The sequence below is a fragment of the Elephantulus edwardii genome, unplaced genomic scaffold (genome assembly GCF_000299155.1).
Source record: "Elephantulus edwardii isolate Elephantulus edwardi_28Jun2011 unplaced genomic scaffold, EleEdw1.0 scaffold00216, whole genome shotgun sequence".
NCBI lineage: Eukaryota > Metazoa > Chordata > Mammalia > Macroscelidea > Macroscelididae > Elephantulus > Elephantulus edwardii.
The window spans coordinates 970,067-983,722 of NW_006399966.1; the positions used below are offsets into that span (position 1 = coordinate 970,067).

The 13,656-nt window shown below is 42.7% G+C and overlaps 1 protein-coding gene across 1 annotated transcript in view; it reads left to right on the forward strand.

Annotated features, from left to right (window-relative positions):
* Positions 1–13,656, forward strand: part of MARCH10 (membrane-associated ring finger (C3HC4) 10, E3 ubiquitin protein ligase) — a 113,069-nt gene that overhangs the window by 26,289 nt on the left and 73,124 nt on the right. The window lies entirely within an intron of this gene.

The window sequence follows — 13,656 nt, forward strand, 5'->3', positions numbered from 1 at the left end:
CTGTTCATATCCTGTGCCCATTTTTCTATTGGATTATTTACCTTTATCTTGTAGTGGTGCTCAAGTATTTCATAAATTCTAGATATAAGTCCTTTATCTGACATGTCATTACCAAATACTCTTTCCCAGCCTGTGGCTTCCCTTTTTACCCTGTTGGAGAAGTTTTTGGATGTGCAAGGTATACTACTCTTATTTCACATGTTCAGCAGCCATAGGGGATGATGATGTTGTTCTATGTTGTCGAGTCAACAACGACTCATGGTCATCAACCCTAACAACAGCAGATCCAAACCTTGCCCTATCCTGTGCCATCCTCATAATCCAGCATGCTTATGATAATTGTCACAATCTCTGTAGCGGCCCATCTCCTTGAGGGTCTTCCTTTCTTTTTCCGACCCTCCTCTGCCTTTCACAGCGTAGTCTTATTCCAAGGGCTAACTTCTCCTGAAAACGTGCATGTATTTGTGGGACAAACACAAAGTATGTGGGACAAAGCTTCACCGTCCCTGCTCCTAAGGAGCACCCTGGTTGAACTCCCTCCTGTTTGTCTTTTTGACAATCCATCCTCCTCTCCAACACTACACTTCAAAGGCATCGATTCATCTTCTGCCATCCTTACTCATCGTCCAACTTTCGGATGCATAGGAAGCAATTGAAAAGGTCATTACTTGGCTCAGATGCACCTTGGTCTTTAAACTGACAGCATTGCTCTTTGGCACTTTGAAGAGGTCCTTGACAGCAGATTTTTCAGATATTGTGTCAGACCACAAAGATAGAGAACAATTTCCATCACTGCAAAAAGTCCTGTGAAGTAGTGTTGCCCTAAATCCTAGTCAAGGGCGAAAACCAAACCAAAACGACCCACTGGGCCAGAAAGGGGGTTTAGCCCAGCTTAATCCACAGTACAATGTTTTGTATACAGCAGGTCCTTATAAAAGAGAACTCTCCAGTGACTCAGCTGTCTGCCAGGGCTGGCTCCTTTTGCATTTTGTGTTTTTCTAGGACCTGTGTGTATTTACATGACTCCTTTGATTACCTGTTTATTCAGCCTATCCTGACTGAGAAACATCAGCTTCTCTTTCTCACGGCTCTGGGGGAGTTGTTCTCCCATTAATCCGTCAGTGTTAACCTCTGTAATGTAACAGCAGTTGGAAAAGCAGCTGAGGCTTAGGAACACAGCCTTTGGGTTCTGTGAGTCATAGTTTTCATTTTCCCCCTAACTTCTCCTTGTTCATTGTGGGATCCCTGTGGGCTGGGCCTCTGCACTCTCTGGCCCCGGGCCTGTCTCGATGAGGTGGGTCACACACGCACACACTGGTTCTAGCAGCCGCCCGAGGGCCCCACCCTGGCAGGCAGTGAGTCATCTGTAACACCTGGCGTGGTGTTTGTCACAGCCGCTCTCTCTCGACTGGAGCTCAGATTCCTCGCCCTCGAGGTGCACCACTGAGGGGTAAAGTGCAGCCCACAGCTTGATGAGAGCAGAGCTGTGGGAATTTGCACTTGAGTTGTTTCCTGTTTTAGCTGTTCATCTGCTCGCCACGGTGTGTCCCACAAGCCTCTCTGACTCAAGACATTGCATACATCATCTTCTCCCCTTATGCTGGTTCCTTTTCTTTGAATTTCTTCCTTCCACCCAAGGCGGAATTCTGGAGATTATTTTAGACTCCTCCTCCATCTCCTCACACTCTGCAGCAGTCAGACAGGAAAGCCATGTCTTATCAACTCTCTCTTGACTGTGTCCGCCATCACCTCCCCCTTCAGGGCCCTGTCCTTTGGTTTCCCCTCGAGTTTATGGTGAGAGTCATTTGATTGTTCTGCATTCCCCTCTCTGCCCAAGCAGTCTCCCAGGCACATGATCTTGTCTCGCCTCTATGAACAATTCTTCATTGGTTCCAGAGTTTCTTTGCTATTGAAATTTAAATACCTTCGCAGGGTAATATTTTGGAACCTGGATTCACACTCATCCTCAGCCTCATCTGACTAGTCACTGGGCATTCACAGCTCTGAGAAGAGATTCCAAGGTATCTCCTGGGGGCCAGGTGACAGCTACTGTTCTTCCTTTGTATTCCCACAGCACCCCATGGATTTTCCTGTTTGCCTCTTCTCATAGGCTGGGAGCTGCTCCAGGAGCAGACACTGGTTATTGTTGTGTCTGCAGTGCCCAGAGGGGCCTAGAACACAATATAGTATCTCAGTGGAGATTTGAGGGCTGATATTGCAAGAATGTTTTAGGAATGTGTGCATGTTGAAAGGCACAACTACAGCCATACAACCAAAAGGGGGGGTTTCTTCCCTGAATGGAGACAGTTGAAAGGGAGACTAATGCTACATAAAGTGGCTAATGCTTCCTGACCTAGCTTGAAAGTATCAAGAGATGAGAGCAGCTTGATACAGCCGCCAATTACAGTGTCCAGTTTGGGATTAAAGATAGACTTGAAGATCATAATCAACCATCTGGAAAGCCTGAGCTGGTGGTGACAAGAGGGACCAGCTAAAAAGAACTTCCTTCTTGGCATACCTCTCTGTGAAGAGGCAAATGTCTTCTTTCAAGCACCGGGTAAGTTCCTTTTGCTAGACGTAGACAAGAACATGAAAGCACGTGAACAGCTGGATGTGACTCTCTCACTGGTCACGGAAAGCTCAGAACAGCCAGAAACCCCAGGACTCATCCGTGCCTCATACGGAGGATGTCTTGTGATTGACTGTTCTATCTGATGTCTCACCAGACCAACTTGGATATTTATTCTGTGATTCAGTCATGGATTAATTGGAATACCTGGTGAACAGACCCTTCTGAGGGCAAGCCAAGGGGCCAGAAGTCTTCACCAACATTAATAGAGCAAAGGAATAATAACTATATCTTAGGCAAAGTCAGCAGGGCTCCATTTTTGTTTCATTTCTGTCCTTTGTCTGCATTCCACTAGGTAATTTTAAATGGGGCATGGCAGTAAAATGGGGCAACTGTCAGTTTAAATTGCAGCTGCTTCCAGAATGCTGTCCTGCTTTTTTTAACAGATAAGCAAGACAGCTTCAAGTCAGTCCTTCCACTAGAATGATGCTGCCATGTGGCCTGGTGACACACACCCCATTTGCTATTCTAGCTCAGAGAAATTGTTCGTGCTGGGAATTGGTGGCCTCCGACCCAGAGAGATCCCTGTGTTAATTGGCTTAGCTTAGCTTACAAATTGCATGAGAGAAAATGACAATGAAGTAGATTTTTCCCATTGTGTACAGTGCTGTGGATTTCTGTTTACTACATTTTATTACCATTTGCTACTTTAAAAACAGTTCCAATTCTTTATTTTAAAACTGAAGAACTTATTTTAAAGACTAATTAGCATGCAGACATGTAGAATCTTTCCACTTCAGGTTAATAGTATCTATGTGCATACCTGTGTTCAATATATTTTGAAACACTGGCACTTGATCCCACAGCATTTTCAAGATTTTGTTTTTGTATGGCTTTATTTGTTGAGATATTGTAAATTACTGTGTACTGACACTGTGTCGGTGCTATGGGTATCTAATAGTGAATCAGCCATGTCCCTGCCCTCGGGAAGTTAACAGAGTTGGTAAAGTAAGACGCATATGAATGACTGCCGTTTAAGACAGTATCTGATGAGCGTAGTAAAAAGGCAAGAGAAAAAGCCCAGGGGTGTTTCATAGAGGATGGAGATGTTTATCTGGACTTAAGGGGATGATGGGCAGGATTTGGAGAACAGAGGTAGGTAGGAAATGAGAGTGGAAGAAATAGCCCAAGTCAAGACAGAGATGGGCATTTTTTGGACGTGATATGCCGTCTAGTCACCCTGCAGTATACAGAATGGGTATCATGTCCCATTCTATAGCTCCCCTCTGCCTCTTTGCCAGAGAGAAGCCTGGTTCTTCTCATGTCCTGCATGCCTTGTCCAGGGTGACTGTCCCTGTGCCTTCCATCTTCCAGCCTCAAGATGAGGAACCTGCAGCTGCCCTCCTTCCTCCTTTCTCTGGTCCCGGTCCATTACTCCCCAGGCGCTTTGAAAATATTGACAATTATGGTCTCAAGAGGGTACGATTGCTAAGGAGAAGGTATGGAGTAGCAGGGCTTCTTTTGTGGGAAGATGAACTTGGATGGGGTTGAGGGGGAATTACATCTTTATTTCCAATACTCTCAAGCTGGAACCTAAGCCCATGTTTCCTTTATGAGTGTAGGCAACAAACCACTGTAATATTAGCAGTACCTGTGATTTTGCCACCAATCAAAATCACAGGTATTTTCACATCTCATTAAACTTGTGGCAGATGTCTCAAAATAGCCTTTACGCCTGTCACTTGTTATTTAATGTGATAATAAAGAAGCATATATATTACTGAATCACAGATTTCTAAAAATAATTGATGACTGTCTTTCAGTAAAATTGGTTTTCTTTGAGATCATATGCAGCTTCTTTTATGCACATAAAATATTATGCTGAGAAGGGGGCCCAGGTGGTTCATCAAGCTGCCAAAGATGTCTGTGGCAAAGATTACAAACCCCTGCTATGGAATGAGAAGGGAGTCAAACCTCAAAGAAACACAGCGCTCAGAGCCTGGGTCAAGGAGGGTGAACCCACGGTGGAGGATAAGAAGTAACATCCTAAGAGGAGGAGGAACCCAGGAGAGGTTCGTTCCAGAAGCTCGGGGTGACATAGTTTCCAGGAGGCGTGAGTAGCCAAGTAAGGCAGATGCTTCTAAGAGATCAATCTTGACAAGGACTAGAAGGGACCTACTGCAATCGAACTGTGGAAATCCTCTGATTTCTGTGAAATGACGAGTGTGGAAGCCAGATTGGAGTGGGTGGAGAAGTGAGTAGGAGGTGGGGAAGTGGAGTCAGCCAGTGCAAATAATTCTTTTAAGAACTTTGGTTATGAAGAAGTAAGTGGTGGGGGCTGTGGGATCGCAACAGGGAAGGGCTGTTCTGTTCTCTTTTTTTTTTTTTTTTTTGTAGGAGAGACCTTATATCCTGATTGAATCCTTGTGGGAGGGCTGTAGTGCAGGGAGATCAAGATACAGGCAGGGAAGGGATGATGGATGGGCTTGGGGTTCTGAGATGAGCAAGGTTCCTGGAAGAGGTGGCTAATGGAAAAGAATGCGGGGAGGGTGGTGTAGAAGAAAGATGGTGGTGGATTGGATTGCAGTAAGTGGAGAAATTCCCATCTGAGGCCGCCTTGGTGGAGGGTGGATAAGAGAGGAAGGAGTCAAGATCACAGGAAATGAAGGGAGAACTGACCAAGGAGAATGGGTGGTGTTAAGCACCTAGTTGTGATTGGTGGTCTTGAACATTCAGAGCTACATGTTTCAAAATTGGGAGTTTTCTCCAGCAGAAATCTCATCACACACCACCTTCTGCATGAAGCTGCCCTTAACTTACCATTTTTCCACCTTGTGAGTTTTTATGGCCTTTCAAATGGTGCCATCCAGTTTGTCACTTTATGAAATAATGTTTTTTATTTTGCTAATATGGCTTTGATCTTGTCTCTCCTACTGTACACTTCTTTTTTAATCCCTTTGTGTAATGCCTAGCATGAAGATAAGGGTATATAGTTCATGCCCAAAATAATTCTCAGTTAATTCCCACATTTTGAGTCATTATTTTGAGGGGGAGGCCTCTCACTGGATGACCTCCATTTGATGGACACACCTGCCATGTTCCTCAGATGTTTCTCTTGGCTAAAATGAAAACATGAATTCAAAGAAAGTAAAAAAAAAAAATACATGGTGGCAAAAACATATATATACTGAAAGCTAACCTCAAATTGCTATTAATCACTACATTTTATTGTTCAAATCCTAAATGCCAACTTTTTTTAAAATATGCTGATACCTTGTCCGTTGTCAACCACACAGAACTCCAGAGAACAACTTATATGTTGTTGTTGCTGTTATGTGACATTGAGTCACCTGCAACTCATAGTGACCCTGTGTACAACAGCTCTGAAACCTGCTTTTTCCTGAGCCAGTCTCACTGACTCTGACATAACTTTCCTCATTGCTCTGGTTACTGTATCAGTCCATCTCATCCCAGGTCTCCCTCTCCTGTGCTGTCTCCGCACCCTTCTGAGCATGGTGTCCTTCTCCAAGGACCAGTCCCTCCTGACATGTGCCCAAAGCATGTGAGATGGAGCTTCAAAATGCTAGCCTCCAAGGAGAGTCATGGTTTCACCCTCTCCAAAACAGACCTATTTGTTTTCTTGGAGGTCTTAACATGCTTCTCCAGCACCATAACTCAAAGGCATTGAATCTTCTGTTCTCCTAAGTTACTGTCCAGCTCTCTTACATAGGTTTAAAAATATTTAGAAATTCCAGGTATGTAAATGTGTGGTTACCACCTGTACGAATTGAGTCTTGGTTTCTGTAGCACACAGATTTATCTGCATTATTAAAAATATCTAGTATTAGAAAACATATTACAATGCAATCAGTTACTTAATATCATCCTTCTAGCTTCATCTTGTAACATCCACAGAATTGTTTTTGTTGTTGTGTTAGGTTCCATTAAGTCAAGTAGAACTCATAGCAATCCTATGTACAACGTATCTGAATCCATCTGGTTAAAACTCTTCTTCTCTTTCATCTTCTCTCTCCACCTTTCCAAGCATGATGTCCCTCTCCAAGGAATAGTGTCTCCTAAAAATATGCCCAAAGGATGTGAATTATTGGGTAGAACTGTGGTGGCCTAGGGGTAAGAAACTGCAATTCCAAAGGCACACAGTTCAAACCCACCAGCTGCTCTTCGGAAGAAGGATGGGAAGTCTCCTCCTGTGCAATTTATTGCTTCTGAAAACACGCTGAAGGGTCAGCTGTGGGTTGTTTTCAACTTGACGGCACATACCACAAAAACAACTGACCTGACCGATAAGGGATATGTGGCCCATCAAGAGAATTGAGTAGCCTGTGAATAATTAAAATAAAGCCCATGAAACTGGCAGGCTCTATATGATTATGGTCTGTGAAGTATGTATAGCTTTGCAACAAATTAAAGAACACAGCAGTGACCATGCAAATGAAGTATACTTTAACAAGGGGATTGGCCAGTTTTGTCATTTCATTTGGCTTAAAATGAACCTAATGAAGTAACAGGAAATAAGCCGAGAGGCTAGGAAGGAAATTTCATTATCACCAAGAAGAAAAACCAGGAGCATTGTGCATCGTTTGGACTTGCAGTCCCTGCACTGAAAACCTCCTCCACCCAAGAGACACAGCTATCTGTAAACCTGAAGACGTCAAGAGGTGATGCATAAGCAAAGAAGCAATAAAAAGTGGTGGTAAATATGGCAGAATTTAGTGAGAGCAGAACCAGGGGAAGCCCATCATGGAGCAAGAGAGCTGAGTGCCTTTGGGCAGAAGGCCTGCTGATGAAATGGAGTGCGTCTGAGCACTTGTTGAAAGAGCTAAAGAACTTTGTAATACTTGGTTGAACAGGGTCTATAAATCAGGCCAAGGACTGAGAGAGAAGCCTGCTCTTCTTCAGAGTGCAGAAGCCATCCTGGTTGAAGAACTGTGTCCTGAATTGTGGCATGTTAATTCCCAAATAAACCCATAGCTTTGAGTGAAGTTTGTGACATAGCTTTGAGTGTAGTTTGTGAGTTCTGTGTAGCCAGTTTAACAAATTATTGAACCCAGCAGAGAAATACAAAGTGCTGTGAGAGGGACAGCTGTTGTCAAATTTGGAAGAAAGTTGAGGGAGAAGGAGATAAGTCTGTGGCTTCTGCCTTATGGGAACTGACTTTGAGCTAGTGCTGAGGTTGATACTCTGTCCTCCTGGTGAAATTATACAAGAAGGTCTGATGCTTCTCCATCATTTTTATACGTGTCATACTTGCCATTTCAGTGACTGTTGTGAAATTAATGAGAATCTTGGAGCATGATCTAAAATTCCAATTGTCTCTCCTTCCAAGAGCAAACCCGAAGGGGATCAACTTTATGGAGACTTTAGTCACTGAGGCCACTGTGGTTACTGATCCCTGTTCCTTACTGATCTGAACTCAGAACTGTCCTGAACGTGACTTTAATACTTTGATGATTTTTTCCAGACAAGAGCACATTTAGCCTACTTTGTGCTATTACAACATTGTATGTTGACTCCATTTCTTGAATAAATGAAGTTTTCTAACCAGAATGATATGGATACATATTACCGTCAATGCTTTTAGGTAGTTTTTTGTGTTTGCAGCATAGCTTGATTACAGACTTTGGAGACAGCCCTGTGAAGGTTCTCATTGCATCGCAGTTCCTAGCTCACCCTTTCATATTGTCACCATTTGAGTGTCAAGATTCCCTTTCTTAATCATACACATGCATAGTCCCACCGTGCTAAATGTATTTCAAAGATAATGAATTTAAGTGTAACTCTGGCACCTGCTTGACACTTCCTTCGTATTCACAGACAGCAGTTGTGCCTTTTGTCCCAAGAATCAATCAACTCAGCTTTCCCTCACGTCGCTGTTGTGTTATGTGCCATTGAGTGGAAACTGACTCACAGAAGAACCTCCAGTGGGTTTACAGAGGATGTAAATCACACGAGAGGAGATTGCCTACCTTGTTCCCACAGAGCGGCTGGTGGGTTACAGTGGGTTTGGTACATAGCAATCAGAATGTAGTAGCACACCCAGGACTTGGGAGCTAGCACAGCATACCAGTTGAGAATCAATCTCTTAGGTCCTAGAAATGAGCTAATGATCAAGGGGTTGAAAATAGTGTCAAGTCCTTTCTGGCCCTGACTACTTTATTCTCCCTGCTCTCCTGAACATGTCTTTTCATTGTCAGTAGTCACCAGGCCTTTTCAAACTCAACGTTGATAGGTCTCAGTTTAAAATCTAGTCATTCTCCCATTCCTAAAGAAATGCATTCTATTTCTCAACCACTGTATCTCCATCTTTTGAGAGATCCAACTTGAACTATTAGAATGTCACCAAGTCGTTACTTCAGTGCCCAGTGACATTTACATTCACTTGCTGTAAGTGCCTTCTTTTCCCAGTGTGAGCGTTTTTCTGAGCTTTTTGTGAGAGGTTAGCCTTGGGCAATGGTCATAACTCTATTTTATTATGTATGGCATCAGGAGAGCAAGTTGGGGACTTTGAAAAATGTTAAATACAAAACTAATAGTAAAGTGAAAGTGCTAATTTTGATGATAATTTCTTTTAGTTAACACAGCATTATTGGGACTTTGTCAGCAAATTCCCAGTAGAGAATTTAAAGTCTACCCATGAATCATGGAGGTTTTCTTTCTAATGTCATAGGCTTTGATTTTTAAAGATAAGAGTTGCTTTCCTTCTCCCAAAGGAACAGCAATGTGCTGTTGCCTACACCTCCCTGTGACATTTCAACTCAAGAACATATGGGAAAGGGATGAAAATGGTAATTCCTGTTTAAAATTATGAGTGGGGGAAAAGGCACAGTTTAAAAATCAACTTTAAATAAGAAATTATTTCATTATTATTGTTTGATAAGGTTTTGTGTTAGTTACTTGCTATTAGTTTTCCTGTATTAAAAAAGCCATCATATTGTCTTAAAACTAGATGCATTTCAACCAGTTGTTAATAAGACTATCATAAATTATACAGTCTTGAGAAGAAATTAAGATTTGGGCATAAGAACAGACCTATCTATCACTCTTTGGAATAGCCAATGACATTTTAAATTAAAGCTCTTGGCTTTTATTTCAGTGGTTATTGGTAATTAGCTAGTTAATTTTCTTTGATAGCTAAGCATGAATTTAGTGACTGTGAAAGCTGACACCTACATGTCTTTACTGTGTGTTTGGGACTCTCCTAAACACATATATTGCAGTTCTGTGCTGTTGCGTTGGAACTGACATAGAGCAGACCAACCAGGGGGTTTTCAGAGGCTGTCAATCACACAAGAGGAGGTTGTCCATCTGTTGGAGATGAACCACCTGCTTTTCAGGTGTGAGCACTGCTCCTTATCACTAGGCCACTGGCGCTCCCTATACATATGTAAGCTCGTTTAATAGTCAAAAAAACGTTGCTGGAAGAGAACATTTGAGACAGATAGATGGATGACCCAGTATCACACAATTATTACATAGAAGAGCCAGGAATAACTCTCAGGGAGTCTTAAATGCCACCCTTCGGTGCCAGAATGAGTTACTGCAATTTCATCCTCCCTGTGGGGAAGGGTGATAGGACTGGCTTCCGTGAGGGAGGATAGATGTCTGAGAATTATGAATAAAGACATAAAAAATGTTGAAATGATTTGTTTAAGAATTCTCAATGAGGCAAGCAAGACAAGACTCAGGAGCACATGCATATGTATTGTAATTCTTGTCATTGTGGTTTTAGTTTCCAACTGATGAAACACCCACTTCTAGCTTCCCTTTCTAGACTCTTAAGAATGATTGCCACCTGGAAATAAAAGTTGATGCCGCTACCCAGGAACCAGGACAGAATGTACTTGGAATGCAGCTGTGCAATCTGATGGATCACCCAAACTGAAATCCACTGCCACTGAGCCAGTTTCCACTCACAGCTACCCTACAGCGCAGAGTCGACATGTCCCATAGGGCGTCCGAGGCAGTGACAATGGGCCTAAGCGTAGCAGAGCTTGTGAGAAGAGGACAGGATCAAATAGGGTTTCATTCTGTTGTACGTAAAATCACTAAGGATCAGAAGTGACTCTGCAGCACTGTAGACTTTCCAGGAGCTGACTGCCCTATCTTTTTACCATGCAGCACCAATCCTTTGGCTGGCAGCGACCCCCTTGTTATACAAGACTCCCTAGACATGCTTATCTATCCAATTAAAGTCTCGTTTCTTTAAGAAACAAAAACCAACCAAAAGTTTCCTTTCTAAGTCTTCCCAACTCACCACTGCCTCGGGTCAAGCTGAGCAATCCAGCCACCGGGGGTGATGATGATGGACCCACTAATACTAGCAGACATCTCCTGATCCTGCAACTCCAGAGCATCTTTTGACCATGTAGAACGTCTTTTCTCCCTTTCTGCAGACTTGTCATGAGGAGACCTGTGTGAACAGATTTTTACACCAATGTGAGCTGTTTGTGTTGGGCAGTTCATTGGAGAAATTCTCTCCCATGCTCACTAGTGTTGTTCCTGCCTTATCATTTTTCCAGGATCCAGTTAGGATCTTAGGTGTTAGGATTAAAATCTACCCACTAGCAAAAATGTGGAAACCATATAATTACAATAGCAAAAATACAAAAACAACCCCAGTGTCCACCTACAGATGAATGGATAAGCAAACTATGGTGTATACACACAATGGAATGCTATGAAGCACCACAGAAGAATGAGTATTTTTGAGACGCATTGCTTAACATGGATCAGACTAGAGGACATCACGCTAAGTGAAAAATAAGCCCGTCATAAAAGTACAAATACTGAGTCCACTGTTATGAAAAGCTAAAGAAAAGTTTAGATTGGAAGGGGATGAGGAGACAGGGAGAGATGAGTTAAATCAGTAATGCAAACTGATTGCCGTCAAGTTGGATCTACTCCTAATGTACCGTCCAGCCATTTGTTGGGAGGCTGTAAATCACAGGGAGGAGGTGGTTCATCCTTCTCCCACAGACTCACTGGTGGAGTCGAATCAGCACAGCGTTGCTACCTTGGCGTTAGCAGCACAGCCTCCTACAGTCTGTGCCACGAGTTGTTGTTAGGTCCCGTCGAGTCAAGTGCAACTCATAGCAACCCCATTATGAACAACAGGTCTGAGTCCTGCCCTCTCCTGTGCCATCCTCACAATCTCTGACACACTCAAGCCCATTCCTGCAGTCAGTGTGTCAGTCCGCTCACTTGAGGGTCTTCCTCTCCTTCACCATCCCTCCACCTTCCCAAGCATGATGTCCCTCTCCAAGAAAAATCCTCCCCTAGCAACATGGCCAAAGTATGTGAGCTGGCTCCTCCTAGGAGCACCTGTGTTCTCTTGAAGTAGATAATAGACATGTGTTAATATGAGGGAAGGGGAAGACTATGTATAACCACAGATAATCAGCACTTTATCACTAAGAATATTCAACTCTACCTCATTGCCATTGCTCTGGAACTGACTCATAGCTGACCCAGCAACAGAACAAAGAAGAAGAAAGAAAAGATGCCTAGAAATAATTAGTTCAGAGGACTAATAAGCCATCTGAACCTTAACTTCCACAACCCTGAGACCAGAACTGTATAGTGCCCAGCTTCCGCTGCAGATTCCTAAAAAAGGGATTGCAGTAGAAGATCCTGGGGGAAATGCAGAATAAAGCTCAAACACATAGTAATGGCCAGGCTTATTAGTTCAGTAAGGACTAGTGGAACCCCTGAGACTAATCATCCATTGAACTCAAAACAAAACTCACCCCCTGTGGTTCAACTCTCAGGTCAAACAATAGGCAGGGTCTGAAGTTATTAACACCAGAGTGGTACTCATTCCTTAGAATTACCAGCCATCCACGGTCAGAAGCCGTACCCAAGGATGAAGCTCAGAAGGCAAGAAGGATTTTTTTTTTTTTTCTATAATTATATTTTATTAATTTTCATAAACATTTACAGAGATTTTGGGCTTCCACTCATTCATTGTTGCACTATTCTCTCTACCCTCCTCCCAGTTTGTTCTTGTCCAAATGCCACAGTGCTTGTCAAAGCCAGTTCTGATTAATCTTCTTTGTCAGTGTATCCTTTGCCATTCCCTATCACTCCTCCCTGAGAGAGACTTCACCCTGAGTCATAAGGAAAAGGGGACGGCGTATTCTCTTAGCTACTTCCTGCTGAAAAGGGACGCTGTGGGTTTCAGGGTGAAGATCTTCTCTCACTACTCTAAAGGGCCCCTTTGGCAGTAGGAAACACATAGACTATTATGGAGATTGATTTTGGAATTCAGATGCACTCTTATTGATTGTGCTTGGCTGTACATGTACATATCCTTCAAGATGTATCATGGGGGTGTTGCAACCTAGAAGACACAAATTTGACTAACAAGTTATAAGTACATGAGTCCAAAAATTATGGAAAAGTAAAAGAAAAGATTCTTTCATTGTTTTACAAACCCTCCCCCAGGTCCCCTCCACCATGCAGCCCTCGCTCTAGTCTCCTGTGATGACAGAAATACCCAGTTACATCTCTCTTTTAGACGGTTCTCTCCCTCCTCTGCTTCAGTGCAGTATACATTATTGAACCCATCTTACTCAGTGTCTCCCTAACCCCAAGGACAGTCCCATTCTACAACAGTGGCATCATGTAATATTTGTCCTTTTGTGACTGGGATATTTCACTCAGCATAATGTTCTCCAGAGTCAACCATTTTGAATAATATTGCATGAGTTCCTTGTTTTTCAATGCAGCATAGTATTCCATTGTGCGAATGGATTAAAATGGAATCCTTAGTAGAAATGAGGATCACAGAGAATAAGTAGGAAGAGTATGGTTACACTGTGGGTATTTTAATTATCAAAAAGAAAAATGTATTTGAATGGTTAGATGGAAACTAATTTGCTTTGCTAACTTTCCTTCAAATCACAATGAAAAATAAATAACATCTACTCACATTTCTTTTCTGGCTATCGAGAACCTAGCTCATATTTTTTAATGACCTAATGTTTCACCTTTGGCACTTCAGAGTAATTTGTAAGGATTTCGTTAAACTCCAGAGCTGAAAGGGAAAAGGAGAACAGTCAGCACGT